This window comes from Mus caroli, chromosome 1 (assembly GCF_900094665.2).
Source record: "Mus caroli chromosome 1, CAROLI_EIJ_v1.1, whole genome shotgun sequence".
Taxonomy (NCBI): Eukaryota; Metazoa; Chordata; class Mammalia; order Rodentia; family Muridae; genus Mus; species Mus caroli.
Window position 1 is genome coordinate 169,013,089 of NC_034570.1, and position 16,866 is coordinate 169,029,954.

Below are 16,866 nucleotides of genomic sequence, written 5' to 3' on the forward strand. Positions count from 1 at the left end.
AAGAAAGAAAGAAAGAAAGAAAGAAAGAAAGAAAGAAAGAAAGAAAGGAAGAAAGAAAGAATATGAGAGTGTAGATTTCTGTTATATATATCTCAATATATATATCTCACATGGGTCCCAAATGTGTCATCAGTATTTTTGTGACTTCTGTTACTGATTCTGGGGAGCAAAACAGGGTGGGTGCTAAAGTTCATACTCTGTTTGGCTTAGGTCTGAACTGGAATCCAGAACCACAGACTTGTTCGTCTCATGCCTGTGTGTGAGATGGATGTGGTGCGAGGATTTCATGAGACCAGGTATCCTGTCAGCGGAGGGAAGGCCACAAGTTCACTTCCTTTCTGCTGCCTTCTGAACAGATCTCGCAGAGAAGTAACAAGTCTCAACTTTCAGTCGAGCTGCCAGAGTTAGATTCCTTGCTTCTAACTGTGAGAAGGGGAACCCTTCTGAAATCCTGACTCTCAACCCATCCGCCAGCCCAGTCCCGTTTCTACTTGAACGTCAACCAGTTAATGAGTGAGGGGTGCGGATGGAGTCCTGCCAGCCGCAGTACCAGGAGAGTTCATAACACATTTGACTTTAATTCATGTGTACTGTAATCCTGTGGGTTAAAGGACCGTAAATGTTGTTCTGGTTTTTCTTATACTTCAAAGGAAGCAATTTAATGGCCATGAATTATAGTCCCTCCATTACAGCGTAACTAAGAAACACAACTGTTTCTCGTAGGATTGCCAATCTGGCTCCTTCACTAAAGGAACTTCAAGGCAAGAATTTAAACAAAGTAACGCATTCGGGCTTCCTCATGTGGTGGGATGCTCTGCTCTCAGGAGCCCTGAGAATCGGAGGTCACCCTGAAGGCTATGTAAAGTTGAGGCCTGGTTGAGCTGTGGATGGGCCAACTGGTAAGATGTATGGGGGGGGGAGAGTGCCTGGGGGGGGCATAAGATGCAGTGTAAGGAAATACTGTTTCCCTGGGAGGCCCACACGGTACAGGTGCTACCAGAAACAAAAGTGATAATATCATTTATTTAATAAATAGAAGCCACAGCAACATAAATAAAGGCCAGGCGTGTTGGGGGTATAACTGCAACCCTAGCCTAGCACTCAGGAAACTGAGACAGGAGAACTCAGGGTTTGAGGCTAGTCTGGGCTGTATAGTAAAACCCTGTCTGAAAAGGAAAGGGAGGGCTGGGGGGGGGGAAGAGGGAGATGTTTAACAAATATAGACTCCTCCTATCTTTTTGTCGTCTGATAGTCCAACAGAAAGACCATAAACTATTCTCACTGCCCCAAGAACCAAGATACAGAGCACAGCTTTTCCTTACGGTAACCAAAACAGCTCTGGAGGCTGAGAAGCATATGGTGGAGCAATTTCATCATCACGACCTGGACTTGATTTGCAATCCTAATTCCTCAGCTCACTCCCTGTCAAGATTTAGACAACTTCCTTAAGCTCTGGTTTGCTCATCTACAGGAGACAGCACTCCATCTCCACACAGAGGCTGCCACGGAAGCAAAGACAAGATGATGTGAACATGAGGAGATGAATGCAGCCTTGGGGAGTTCCAGTCCTCCGGCATGCTGAAAGCCAACAGTCAGCAGGCCAGGCGGGAGGACGAGAGGAGGAGGCCGAGTGGAAAGGATATTACAAGGAAACAAAACAATACACCCTAATGACCTGTTTACTTGCTGCTAGTCCTTCTCAAACAGAAAACCGCACAGGTGAAAGGACGTGTGGTGGAGGCCAGGCATACAAAGATGATACATAGTTTATGAGTGTGTGTGTGTGTGTGTGTGAGAGAGAGAGAGAGAGAGAGAGACCCAGACCCACCTTTCTCCCATAAATTGAGGAAATATGTACAGAAAGTGGGCTGTGATACACAAACCATGTATAATTCTGACTACTCTTAAGGTTATTTTCAAAAGAATCCATGGGCACAGTTGCGTGACAAAGTGCTTGTGGAACACACGGAAAGCCCTGGGTTCTATCCCTGGGAGAGTAAAACACAATAAACCAAAAGGAGACTGGATTCAGCCAAAGTCTTCCTGATGCTTGCATTGAGCAACATTTAAACAGATGACAAATGCTGAGACCCACCTCTCGAACCCCGACCTCTCGCATAGCAAAACCCTGTCTTTTGACCCACTGAGCTCAGAAGTTGCACAGACAACAGAAGCCTGCCCGTCTCAGTAGCTCTCAGTGCAGACCATAGAACTGTGCTAGTTTTGCCAACATCCCTAATACAATGAACATGCAGGGCACAGCTATTGGTGATCTGATTGCGAACAAGATGAAGGAATGAGGGGTCTCTGAGACACAAAAGCAATAACACTGTGAAGTTCAAACGCAGAGAGAACTGCAGCTGGAGGAGGCCAGAGGTCAAGAACATGGTCCTTTCTTGATCTCGTTGTAACTTTTTTGCTTTCCATCTTGCTTTCATAGTTACACTCTGCTCAGAGCAACCTCCTCCAAGGAACCAGAGCTGAGGAAGGATGGGATGACCCCCATATACTAAAGAGAGTGTTAGTGGAGCTCCGGCAATGAAGGCCGAGCCTCCCCAAGCCCCCCACCCCCACTCCTCTCTCTACTTCACAGGCTAGCTGAGCAGAATGCAGCCGCTATTTCCCAAGACCACACTGCTCCTGCTCACTCTGTAAACAGCAGGAGCTTAAAGGGTTCTGGCTTGTGGAGTTTCTAGAAGTTCAAGGTGAGATGAGAAGATGGGGCCATGATTGCAGCTGTGATGCCTGAGGAGACTTAAGGCCTGGCTGGGCCACTGAATGATATTACAGCCAGCCTGGGTAACATGGGGAGAGTGTTTAAAAAATTAAAACAGGGTCTACATGGTGGAGAGTTTGGGCAGCAAGGGCAAGGCTGAGTTTGGTTCCCAGAACCATGATCACCAAATAACAACCACAAAATGAAATTAAAACAAAACATACAACCTAAAAGTTCCCTGGAGGAAAAGGGTTTCCCCTTCCCAGAAGTACCCAGAACATCTGGGGCACGTTCCATGGTCAGTCATGTTCTTGAGTGGCCAGCCTCCTGATGCCACCCGAGGAAGGAGTGAGAACTGAGAACTGGACAGAGTAGCAGTGGTCTGGGATGGAGGACACTCTGATTTGTCATAAATGTACACGCACGCCAAAGAAGGAAGCTGGGCTTCAGCCATTTTGCTGAAGCCTAAACCCTATACTCCAAGAATGGCCCCTGGAGCCAAAGTCAACATGCCCATGTCCTATCAATGTACAGTGGTCGGATAATGGGAGGCAGAGAGGGGAATATGGACCCCCAAATCACACACACATATGCATGTGCTGAGACAACATGTTGTTTGCTCCAGGGAGGGTATCTGAGCAGATGACCAAGTGTCACCTTCCTCAGGAAGAAAAAGAAAAAAATGGCACTGCCCTGGGTGGTATTTCTTCTGAACCCACCACAGCACAGGTAGTAGAACAAATTAGCACAGAGAGAGAGGGAGACAGACCCCAAAGCCTACTGGGAGTCAGCAAGACCTGAGTGAGATTCAAGACTGAAACTTTAAACTAAAATAGGCTAATTTTAATAACCAGACTACGGTGGGAAAAAAATCAGGATAGTTGACCAAAACTCAATGAGTTTCAAAGTAAGGGAAGGGAATACATACAGATGGGAGCAATAAAGATCCTCCCACCTCCAAGATACCCAAAGATGTGCTCTGGGTTTCACATAAACAGGTAAGAGTTGGGGCAAGAAAGGGAGATAAACATTGAGGCAGGAGGAGGATGATAAGAAATATACCAGGGACCTAACCCCAAAAGAATCAGATTAAAATATAGGGACACTGATGAATAATCTATACAAGGAATTAATTTTATTTTTAAAAGAGTGTCTCTCTCCCACACACTCCCACTCAAGCAAACTGTAACCCAAAGGGTTAATTCTGTTTAGGCCAGCAGAGGGCAAATCCCACAGGACCTTCTCAGGTGCCACATTCTGAACTGATTAAAGATCATAGAGACTCGGGCTGCTGGTAGCGTGACTTTGGGCAAGTCATTAAGTCTCCTGGTTTCCTACTTCTGGCTGAACACCAAGGAAAACAAAGTTGCTGGGCAATGCCAGGGCCCCATGCAGGCCACGCACAGTGGATGTTGCCTGTAACTAACGTAGCAGAACTCACAGAAAAGCCACAGAAGTGAATAACCTTGCGCCGTGCGAGGAGACCATGTTCAAAGCAGTTTCACACAGTGTCCTTCTCAATGAGCACACTGCTCGGGGCGAAGTTATAAATACCCATGGGCTCCCATAATAGGGCAAACACCAGCATGCAAAGGCTTTACCGGTTTGTCTGTGTTGCTTTTGATGCCGAACAGGCTGAAACTAGAGATCATAATTATTCTATAGTTAAAGTGCACTTTCCACTTCTGGGAAGAGTCTAGGATCTCCATTTTAATGCATTTTAAAATAAACTATGAGATTTCACTTTTCTCGAAGTCATGGAAATATTTACGAGTGAGTGCTTTTAATTGGCACTCTAGTTAATGCTGAAATGTGTTTATTATATGTGTCTATAAATACATACACACATATATACACATATGAGGGTAATAAAGCCACAGATAATACTTGTTTATAAAGTGGAAAAAACTTTTAGATTTTAAGTTAGATTGAAGGCGGCAAGAGACTTAGGTCTTAGCCTCTTTGACCAGGTTTTACCAACTCTTTATTAAAAACCTTCCAACCCCCCCCCTCACACACACACACACACACACACACACACTTGTGTGTGTATATGTGTTACAAGGCTCTCTGGAGACCATCAGTAAGGATCTGGTGGGGAGACTGAAGAAAGAGCAGTGGAGATGGCCCGTGTGGGTCTTTTGGGATGTTTTGGTCCTTTTTCTGGATTCCTGAGAATTAGAATGGTAGAATTAGTTTTCCTGTCCACTAAGGCAATGATCTGCCTGTGTAGACATAAAAAGGGATCTTTGAAGCATGACCTCTGTGCTTGTCCCATCCCACCCCACCCCTGCACCCTAGCTCACTAGCAGGCCACACAGCAGAAGTGTCTCAACTCAGAGGGGGACTGCTCAACTCCAGCACAAAGTGCTCAAAGAGCAGAAGATGGCTTTTGTCCCTAGGCAAAAACATCTGCTAAAGCTAGCAGCCAGCAGCCAGATCAACATGTCCCCAAGAGCCCGGTACTGCAAGGCAGGGAGACTAAAATAAAGTCCATAAACTGTCTAGCCTCTTCATTTACTACTACTCTGATTTAATTCAAATAAGTGCTTGCAGGAGAAATCTGAGTGCATTTTTGGCAAGGAGTTAACCGAATTCTCTTTGCCTATTCACAAAATAAATAGAGTGATGGAGAAAGTCCAAATAGGGACAAGAAAAGAAGGTGGGGGGAAAGTAAAGGCCTCATCTTAAAATAGTTCTCAGATTTCACGAAATGTATCCACACTCAGTGATTAGGAGGCTTAAAGTAATGACTCTAAGACGTAGCTGTTGGACGGCATCTGACGGTGACTGTGCCACATCATTGGTGGGTCTTTGTGTCATCTACAGACATCAGTGCTGAAGATTAGACACGGTGGGTTCAAGCGGCTGAAGGGACAGTGACGATCCCCGAAGAAGAGCTGTGTTTGTCATGATTTATCTGTGAGTCTAAAATACAAGATTAGAGACTGTCTCTCATTGGAAGGACATGTGACATGCTGATGTGATTTGGATATGGCTAGTCCCCTGAAGGCTGATGCCCAGATGTCACGGCATCTGAAAGATGTGGGACCTTTAAGAGGCCAGCACAGTAGGAAGTAAATGCTGGACTTTCAGCATGGATAGGTCTGGCAGGAGACAATTAGATCTTTTCTGAATGAGTAAGCCTGGCCTTGGCCTGTTCTTTCTTGCTTCCTTCCTCACGATCTCTTCCATGCATCAACACCAGGAGAGTTTAACCACCAAGGGCCATGCTAGAAGCCAAACAAAAGAGACTGTCCTGATTTAGAATCTCAGCCTCCAAAAAATGGAAGTAGCCAAACTTGTTGAAAGTACCTAGACTGAAGCGTTCTGTTCCAAGGCACATGCTTGAATCACGTGTCCAGAGGAGGACTAGGGAAGTCATCCCCAACACCCGCTTAGCCACACGGAATCCAGAGACAGCAACGTTAACCCCTACATTTGGGATGGCAATCAGCACTGTAAAGACCATGACAGATTTACAAAAAGGAGAATCGCAAGTGTATGCCCACAGCAGAAGGAGAGGCTACATCTTCTCATCTGCCTTGACCTGGGCCCCTCTCCCTTTATGATACAGAAGTGAAGCTTAAGAATTTACCAGAGGCTAAGGATCAGGTTCAAGTACCTTCTGCCTCCCAACTGTAACTTCACACTAATTCCACATTTTCTTTAACTATTCTGCTTTAGCTTTCACTTCTTTGAGTTTCAAAGCGCCATCATGGAAATCTGTAGGTAGTATTAATCCCAGGTACAGAGGCTTGAAATCTGGCAGTGGGTTACTGGGGCCTGAAAGTGAACATTAAAGGCTGGGGAGAGTAAGATACTTAAAATGTAAGAATGTGAACCTTAGTTTAGATCTCCGCTAGTCACACGGGGAAGGCCAGGTGTGTCCTCAGCCCTGGGGAGGAGGAGACAGGATCCCTGGGACTCCCTGACCAGCCAGCCAGTCTAGCTGAATTAGTGAGCTCTAGTGATCGCAAAAGCTGTGGTAAAGAGTGACTGAAGAAAAAGCCAGGCATAAACTCCTGGTTTTCACATGCATGCACAACCCCATATGTATGCACATCCAAAACTGAGTGGACACATATGAAGGAAGAAAAAGGAGTTGCCAAAGCAGCCCACGTGTGAGAGATTTAAAAAGCAATATAAGGAAGGGGACGAATCAGGAGGACCAGGCAGGCCAGGGTCCATCTGGAGTGGGGAGCTCTCCTCAACAGGACCTGCACGTAGGACCTGGCATGTGCCATAGCATCACACTTCGAGATTCTGTGATGTGCTTTGAAAGCAGCAGCAGCGTCAGAGCTTGAACACCAAAGACTCTCCGTCCTTTCCTTGGCTCTGTGTTGCTTCCCACCCAGCTACATGGTTTTCAGTGGGATCAATTCATACAGAGGTTACACAGCGAGCACAGAGCACAGCAAAGCAAGTAGTCGGATGCCTCAGAGGACTCGGAGGAAGTCTGTGCACTTGCTTATTATCTGCTGGCATTTCTTCCTGCTGCTGGTCCCCCTCTATCTCACTCTACAAACTCAGCACCAAACCCCGCCCAGAGCTACCCTGATGCAGTTGGAACCTGCATGATACCAGGGAACTCTTCTGATGCAGGTTCCAACTAAAGCAGCAATTAAAATGACTGGCCATCAACTGCTTGCTGGGTGACAGACCTAAGCCATTAACAAAACGCCCAAACACTTCCCTAAGTTTTTATCTGTAATGATAAGCTAAAAAGACATCTCTATTTTGTTCCTGGAGCAAAAAGGCAAACAAGTCCGAGAGCCATCAGCACCATAGTGTGCTAGAAAGAAAAGTGCTGACACATACACACAGTGTTGGCAGGACTCAGAGCATGTCTTCCATAGATCTTCTTTTTGGACACTGAAAAACCTGTAATTGACAGCCCATTTACACTGAAGTCATAAAATGATAAACACAGAGAGAATTTCTTAGGAGAGATTTTGACACCCCTCAACCCCCAGTGTTTGCCCCTGTGTTTATATAATAGGACTTGAAGCAAGAATCTGATTTAAACACTAGGTGATGCTGGAAATTTTATATCTGTCCATTCACCTCACTTCTCTCCCCAATCTCTTAACCCCAACAAGAAAAGCTCCTAAGGACATTAAGAGTTCATGCAATCATCTCTATCAACAGTGTGTGTGTGTGTGTGTCCCTGTGCGATAAATGCAAATACAAACAAGAAAAATGTTCAGTGTTCGTCAGTGCAGTTTTGCCAATGGCCACCCTCTTGGTCCCCACAGCCCTTCTCACACAACTGTCTACAAGTAGGCAAGACCTGTTTCCTTAAGGAACCACCACTGCGGGCAAACACAGAAGAAGAACAGATCTAGCATGTGTTTTTACTTTCACCGATTGCAGCCATGTCTGTTTCCCACCTGTCCCCGTGCATGCAAGGTGAAATACACGAACTCCACCGGATCCTGCAGAACATTTTAGGTGAATGGCACACAAAGATCCAGAAAGTAATACTGTGCTTTCGGTTCACATCAAGAAAAAAATAGTAAAGGTGGGGAAGGGGGCTAGAGAGATGGCTCAGTGGTTAAGAGCACTGGCTTCTCTTCCAGAGGACCTGGGTTCGATTCCCAGCACCCACATCAGGGTTCACAACCATCTGTGACTCCAGTTTCGGGGGATCTGATGCCTTCTTTTTGTCCCCGGCAGGCACCAGGAATGCATGTGGTGCAACAGACACTCATGTGGGCATAAAATCCACATACATAAAATATTCACATGAATTGCATTTCCACAAGGAAAACAGAATCCAAGACCATTTCTCAAATGTGCCAAGGAGACAGATTACATTTCATAGGCTTTCTGTGTGTGTTTTAACTACCACAAACCCACCATGTAAGTATCTCTCATTCAAGACTTATAGCTCTTTTTTTTTTAATTCACTTGCATAATTTTATTATGTGGCAGCAGGTACTGTATGATTTCTAGGCTGTAATGTAACAGTTATTGGTTTGATAGACTACAGTTATTTAATTTTGAATTCGAGGGCCTGTTTAAAAAAAAATAGAGCAATTCAACAAAACAAGCCTGGCCAACTCAGCAAGGATGGGATCTAACTGGCTGATGGGCAAATCAGAAGCCTAAAGGGATGTGCCAGGTATGAGGCCGTCTGGCGCACACATCTGGAGAGGGACTCTAACTGCATTCTACACAGCAGATCAGTGGAGTGAGGGAAAGAACTTAGAGTCCCAGGCTGCACTACAGAGGGGCAGCATGCAGTTCCAGTATCCCCGTGACAAGAGCAAATGTTCAAATTCACACCGAAGGCTGGAAAACTTTACTCCAGAGGCCTTTCTGGGTATCCAGATTACAAAAGAATCTCATTAGCATTATTTTTTAAACAAATAGACAGAAGATAAAGAGAGTATGCAGAGAGAAGATCCAAATCGTCACCGGGCATTTCAAGGCAGGGGAGGAACTGTTTTTTAGCAGGTTTGTGCCACAAGAAGGAACCAATCTGTTCTAAGCAAAGAACAGCAGCATGTGATTGACCCAGGGGCATGCCAGCAAGCAGGTAGCTCACCACCTGCTTTCTGGAGGAAATGGGATTGAATGAAGGAGGTGAACTCGTTCAGAGTTACCCTGACACCACCACATCCTAATGTTTTAGCCTCACTCACCATAATAACCTCTAGTTTCCCAATAGGATAAAACGTAAAAGAGGCCTTTGTAAAGCCACCATGTGCAAATATAGAACAGGACTGTGTCCATAGGAGATGGAATAAATGTTGCCTTCAGTGAATAACTACTTTCCATGCCCTGTGAACTAATGTTGCAGACACAGAATCTGGCCACAGCGCTGCCAACTCAACAGAATACCAGGTCCAGCAACCTGAGGGAAACCCCTCTACGTCACCACTGATGACAGTATCCCCTCGAACAACTGAGCAGCAGGCCTTATTTTCAAATTTAATTGTTTGATTCATAAGAATCAGATTCTAACTGTTCTAAGAGGACATCAAGAACATTCACAGTGACATCTGGCCACCACCCATCCAGTTCTAGAAACATCTCCTCTTATAGAAGTGAGAAGCTGGATTCCCCTCTGACCCAGGGGCTGGCACTCCACCTCTCTTGTGTGTACAAGCTGGATTATTCTAGGCAGCTCTCGTTTACCCACCTTTGATGGCTGGTTTATCTCGGTCAGTGTAATACCTTCAGGTTCGCCCACACCTGTCTGAATTTCCTTGCTGAAGGCTGGCTTCCATTTTACGTAAATATTGTATTATCTGTTGTTGGGTTGGATGTGCAGGCTGCTTCTACCATGAGGTCAGTTGTGACAAACGCTGCTATGGATAAAAGTGAGCAAATAGGCTTGAACCTGCTTTCAAGGCTTCGGGACATCTACCCAGATAGAGAACTGCTGGATCATGCAGGCCTACTTTTAATTCTTCAGAAACTGGACTGCACTTTCAAGTTAAGCTCTGGAGCCCCGAGGAACTATCTCTGTTGATATGACAGCTGGGGTTGTGGGCTGGCCATGCTGGGCAGATAGCATCTGTCTGTTGCAGAAACAGAAAGATATTAACATGTTGCCTATAAACAATCAGCACGGTTCCAGGGAAGAAAACACTGTGAAAAACGCTGCACACAGCTGAAAATGTTTCGACAGGGGAAACAGAAGCAACCCCGTCCTTGGGAAGATGAAGCAGCCAGATCCTCTATGGAAAAGGACCAGTGATGCAGAGATGGTGGTGGAGTGAGGAGAACAGTTGGATGGATGAGAGGAAGCAAAGAAGGAAGAACAATAGGCAGGAACAGGAGCAGAACTACACTAACAGGAGATGCTGGAGAGAAATGATGAGAAATCGTTGGGGACACTGTGGACAGTCAGAACGCCTTTGCCTTCATTATTGCACAGTAAGAGCAGGGGATGGCAATGGGGTATGTAATGTTTGTTTATGAATTTTTGTACACAGCCAAGAACCCACAGCATGTATAGCTAATAATGTCACCATAACACAAGAGTGTTTCTGCCCCATCAGAACAGAATAACAGATGACAGCTTATGCACAGCCAAGGTTGTTGGCACATGTTAAAGTGTCACACACAGGATATCACAAGGTACAATACGACTGCTGCTGATGGTTCTACCTAATTTTTGTTTTAATTTAGAAAGAACTTCAAACTTAAAGAAAAGTTATAATTTATTTTTCTGAACTATGTGAAAATTAGTTAATGAACCATGAATACCATAACCTGCAAATTATATCTTCTCTTCCCCCTCTCCTTCATCTCTCACCCTTTCTTTCCTCCCTTCCGCCCTCCCCCTGGCTTGCACCCAGGGCCTTGTCATGCTAGGCAGATGCTATAGCACTGGGCTACCCTCCTTTCCTCCAAACAGCATTTCTGTACACAATAGTATCGTCCCACAATAGCACCATAAAACGGGAGTTAACAATTTTATATTGCTTCCCATAATCCCTCACACCTGTCCTTTCCAACCTGGGCCTGGCAGAAGCCTCCCCACTTTCTCCATTTAGATGGCTCCTGAAAAGAAGGGTGGCAAGAAGGGCCATTCTGCCATCAACGAGGTGGTGACCCAAGAACACACCATGAGCATTCACAAGCACACGCATGGAGTGGGCTTCAAGAAGCGTGCCCCTTGGGCACTCAGAGAAATTCGGAAGTTTGCCATGAAGGAGATGGGGACTCCAGATGTGTGCACTGACACCAGGCTCAATGAAGCCATCTGGGCCAAGGGAATAAGGAATGTTCCCTATCGCATCGGAGCATGTTTGTCCAGAAAAACGTAATGAGGATGAGGATTCCCCAAACAAGCTCTGCACACTGGTAACTTACGCGCCTGTTCCCACATTCAAAATCTACAGATGGTCAGTGTGGATGAGAACTAACCAGCTGAATGTCAAATAAAGTTGCACAACTTCCAAAAAATATATGTACTGCTACAATGTAGTCATTTGACGCTATTCAAGGTCCATCCACCACTCCCCAGTGACTCTTTGTCAGAGCAAAAGGCCCCAGCTCAAAGCTTGTCACCTTGACTTTCAGGAGAGGCTCTGCATGCCTCTCCTCCCGGGTTTTGCTCAATCTATGCTCACGGCTGCTTTTAGTGATGCATCTTTAGAGCAGTTGCTGCAGTGAGGAAGTTCGCACTCATGCTACCCTCTCAGGTGGGGCAGGAGGGATACGAATCATGCTTGCCCCTGGTCTGTTACCTTTGACTTTTTTGTTTGGGCAGTACACAAGACTTCTGAACGGTGAACTTCTGAACAGTTTTCCCTCTGTAACATTTGGAGGCCCAGGAAGTTACCTTGAGATGACTCAAAGATCTCATTTCCCATCAGACCCGACTTCGAGAACCCCTTTATTCAAGACCATCACGGGTGCACGAGTTCCTGTTTCCCTCAGTGCTGTATCATTGGTTTTGATACTCAAATCATCCAGATTTGAAGCTGCCTCCGACGTCCTTTGTGCACAGCCTTCTCTTGCTTTATTCCCTTGTGTTACGGGACAGTGCATCCCAGGCTCAATGTTTGCCTTTTACTGTTCCAGCTGTGACTCGGACTTCACAAGAAGCACTTTCTGTGGAGATGGCACTGAGAGGCCATCTCCACAGAAAGTCAGGACAGGTACACACTTGCTTTTCATCAACCTAAGTCTTTAAGAGTCAGAGAACGAAAGCACAAGTGTGCTCATGAAAAATCCAGGTTCTCTGCTATACACTCTGAGTCCACGGTAGCATCTCCAGGGAGCAGGTTTCATTCAACTGCCTTCTTCCCAAAATGGCAAGCCACGGCTGTGGCCATCTTCCAGTCATCTCATCTCCAGGGTGACCAAGGGAGTGTCCTCACTCTCCTTCAGTTCTAACAACCAGCTCTGAGCTACTGTGGTACCCACCTTCCCCTAGAGCCCTCCCACAGACCCCCAACACAAAGCCCTAACTGCTCTACCTCATGCAATGATCTATAGACTAGCTATAGAGACATTAAGAACAGCCCACGGTGGTGTTAACGACTGTAATCACTTAGGAGGCTGGGACAGGAGGAGCATAATTTCTAAGGCAGCCTGGGCTACATAGGGTATAGACCCCTGTCCTCAAAACACCAAACCAACCAACCAACAAAGTAAATATAAGACACCACCACCCCCAAGGGGGGAAAAAACACACAAACAAACAGAAAGAGGCATTATGAATGTTATAGGTGAATTTGAATACTTCCTGTTTCTCAGTATGTGTTCCCAATCTATCTCCACATAGCCATTTCTTACAGATGGGCTCACATTCTCTATGTGGTGAAGGACCAACTCTTTTTCATAACTGTTGTGAGTAATTTCCTGACATCTTTGGTTTTTATTTTTTATTTTTGGTTTGTTTATTTATTTGTTTGTTTGTTTGTTTGTTTTATATATTCAGACACACCAGAAGAGGGCATCAGATCCCATTACAGACGGTTGAACTCAGGACCTCTGGAAGAACAGTCAGCGCTGTTAACCGCTGAGCCATCTCTCCAGCCCAGTTTTTATTTTTTATAATAAACACTTTTATTTTATGGATATAGAGAACCTGAGTTCCCTGCAGCAATTCCACTGCAGTCAAGCTTCACTGTTTTTCCTTGGGTGTCTCTATTACCGTCTGCAGAACCTCTCCAGTTGGGATGATTCGTTTTGATATTTATTATTTACTTACACGTGAATGTGTGGTCTGGGGCACGTGTGTGCTTGTGCATAGTATATGCATGTGTCTATATCTGTGTGTGTGTGCATGTGTGTGTATCTGTGTGTGTACATGTGTGTGTGTGTGTGTGTGTATGAGTGTGTAGTTTGTGTGTGTGTGGTTTGTGTGCTATACTGATAGTGTGTGTGTAGAGGTCAGATGACTACTTGCAGGAACTGATCACTCCTTCCAGCACCTGGGTCCTGGGGACTGAACTCAGGTTATCAGGCTTGGCAGCAAGCATCTCTACCTCCTGAACTGCACCACTTTCAGCTGAGATGGTCTTGTACTCTGACAATGTCTGAGGATGTGTTTTACTAAAGTGACTGAGTGTAGTTGTGTGATCTGCCAGCACGCACCAGGCATGCTCCGTATGCATTACATGGCACAACTCAGTCTCCAAGGCTAACGGTGCTGGCTGGGGATGCTCAAGACTGTGCACCTGCTTGTCAGCCACTCACTCCACCCACTTCTAAAGAAGACAGACAGACAAGAGACAAACAGGCTAAAATGGGAAATGTCTCTGAGGTAATGACAACCTTCTCTTTTAAATCTGAGGTTCGATTTGCAAATATTGGCAACACAGCCTTCTACAATATATGCGGAGTCAGAAAGTCAAATGAGAAATGCTGCCACTACTCTTTCCATGGTGAAGTTTCTTGGTTGAGTTCTCAATCAAGGGTGTCCTCTGATCTACCTGTGTCTGTCACGTTGCCAAGTGCACCAATCCAGCTGGTCTAGGTACGGTGCTAAATGCCAGTGACAAAGGAAATCAATGGAGAATTCTGTCCAATTCTTTTCAAGACCATACCAGGTTAAATGAAATTTTAAAATAAGCGTAAGTATACACAAATAAGATAAATATTTTACAATAATACAAGGCAGTGTTGAAGATAAAAGCTTTGCTTTCTTAAAATTGAGATCTTAGAAATACGGCGAAGCAACATGAGAAAAATTTCACAAGCTGTATCAGATATATTAAAAGAAAGGGGATTTCAAGGCATTTTTCTCTCGACACACAACGTGTATCTTGGTGCTTATAGGATTGTTATTGGCCTGCCAGAATAGTTTACTGTCATTTTCAAAATACTCAATTCTTAAAACCAAGGGATTGTCGGATCCCATCTACCCAATCAGAGCTGTATCTCATAACATCCTTGCCCTAGCTCCATCTAAACATGATCCTGCCCTTCTGACAGGTGGGACGTGTACTTTGACCACTGCGGCAATGGCATGCAGCCCAGTGCAGAATACACACAGTAAGATAGACCTATGGGCTGACAACAAACGGGTCCCCCCACCCCTTCTTCTGTGCTATGGCTTTCAAAAATGACCAGAGGCAAAATAGCATCCTTAATTCGTACAGTTTTCAAGGAGAAGCTGGGAAGCTCACTCAGAGACCTCTAGTGGTCTCTAATGAGCTGTGGAGACTTAAAGACCTGGAGTCCTCCAGTCCTTAGGTTTTAAAAGTTGACATATTTGGTCATTTTCCATCTCCTATTCCACAAGCACTAAACCTGGCTTGGTGTTCACAACGTTAAAGCCTCCATTTCAAATGTGTTAGTCTCCTTCCCCACTCACTACAAGAAAGGAGTCTGTTGGAAATATAAAATGCTAATAATGAATGTAGCCTTAACACAACAGCGGCTAATATTTTAAGAGTTATTGAGGGCTTCAAATGTACGGGAAGGCATTCTAAATGCTGTGCATGATAACTCACGTGATCCGATGGCAACCTTCGACAAAGAGGCTCTTCTAATCGGCCCCACTTTATAGACAAGGAAACAAATCAGACAGCTGCCTTATAAAGCCCACAGACCTAATCGTTGTCCCATCCCTATCCACTAAAAACCATTTACGCTGTGGGTTCTATTTTACACTTAAAGAACTGTTATTTTTGTTTATTTGTCTTTGGTGTGTGTGTGTGTGTGTGTGTGTGTGTGTGTGTGTGTGTGTGTGTGTGGAGGTGTGTGTGTTTCAAAGACAGGGTCTCATGTAGCCTAGGTTAGCTTTAAACTAGTGATATAGCCCAGGCTGGCCTTGAGTAACTGACTTCCTAGCTTCTGTTTCCCAGATGCAGGGATTCCCAGCGCCGAGATTATAAACACAGACTACCATGCCCAGCAGTTGATTTGGGCTTTCTTTTTGCTTTTGGAGTTTTCTGGTTTTGTTTTTATTTTTTCTTTGTTTGTTGTGCTGAGAATTGAACCCAGTCCCTTGCCTCACGGGAAAGTGCTTCGCTGGTGAACTATGTCATCAGCACTCAGGAGCTGTTCCCTTTGATGGGGAAGGAAACAAAAGCTTCCTTTACCTTTACAAGGCTTGACAGCCTCAGACAGGCTCCCAAGGCCCCTCTTCACCAAGGCTAAGGTCTCAAGAAAGTCCTTGATGGCACTTACGGAGCATCCCCAGCACGGGTGTTTGCAGGTTTATGAAGGTAAATGCCAACTTAATGGCCAAAATGAAAGCTAAAGAGAACGCCATTTACTTGTGAGCATAACATGTGGCAGCTCTGGATGCCAACAGCAGAAAGAGACCCATTAACCTGAGGAAACTGCGAGCTCATCAGCCACAGCCGGAAGCTCCTGCCACTGCACCTCCATCTACCTCAGGGCAAATCCTGCATCTGCATCTTCAGGAAACAGAGAGGAGCTCTGCAACTGTGCATGGGTACAGAACTCCAGGATGCTTTTGTATCTTGGTGCAAACCAGAGCTTGGACATGTTAAAAATCCTGAAACTTGGGACTACAGGTCTGCAGGAGGGCATGTGTGAGGTTCTGGATGCCAGCCCAAGAAACCATGGTAACTAAGTAAGGATCCATTCAGTCTTCTGTGGTGCGGATGGCACAGTCTGAATCCTGGTCCTCTACTGTTCACAGAGACCATCTCAAGGCAGCATCTGGGTGAGCAACGGAAGACTGAACAGCACTCACCAGAGAGTTCATGGGCTTAGATTCCTACATCCAGAAAAATACCCACCAGATCAACAAAGCCATCGGCCCTGCGCACAGGCCTGCCATGCAGCTCTGAGGAAAGCAGAAGTGGGGCCTACCCGGAGATGCTTTTGTGGAGTGCGTGACATTCATTTACCCATCGCTATATTATTGATCCCCGTCCCCACAGTCTGGTGTAGTAATTAATCATTCCATTGATGAAAAGCCACCCTGGTTTTATGATGCTATTGCTTTCTGAGAGATATAGGCAAATATCCCACATCAAGTTTTTGTTTGTGTATTTTTTTAATTTATTTTTCAGCATATTAAAACCCATTGAAACGGAAAATGGAAAACTGAAACTGTCCTTTCGTTGTGACTGAGAATGAGGCGTCAATATCCCCTTTGTAAGGTTTTTATTTTGTAGCCACTCTTCTGTGACCTCTTCACAGGCTTGACTCCCAAGAGGTCGTCCAAATTATTAAACAATCAGGGATCCTCTTGGACT

General features: G+C 45.3%; 1 protein-coding gene and 1 pseudogene across 1 annotated transcript in view; one reads left to right on the forward strand and one right to left on the reverse strand.

The window, feature by feature from the left end:
- Positions 1-16,866, reverse strand: part of Smyd3 (SET and MYND domain containing 3) — a 564,623-nt gene that overhangs the window by 191,800 nt on the left and 355,957 nt on the right. The window lies entirely within an intron of this gene.
- On the forward strand, positions 11,230-11,601 carry LOC110290339 (annotated as a pseudogene).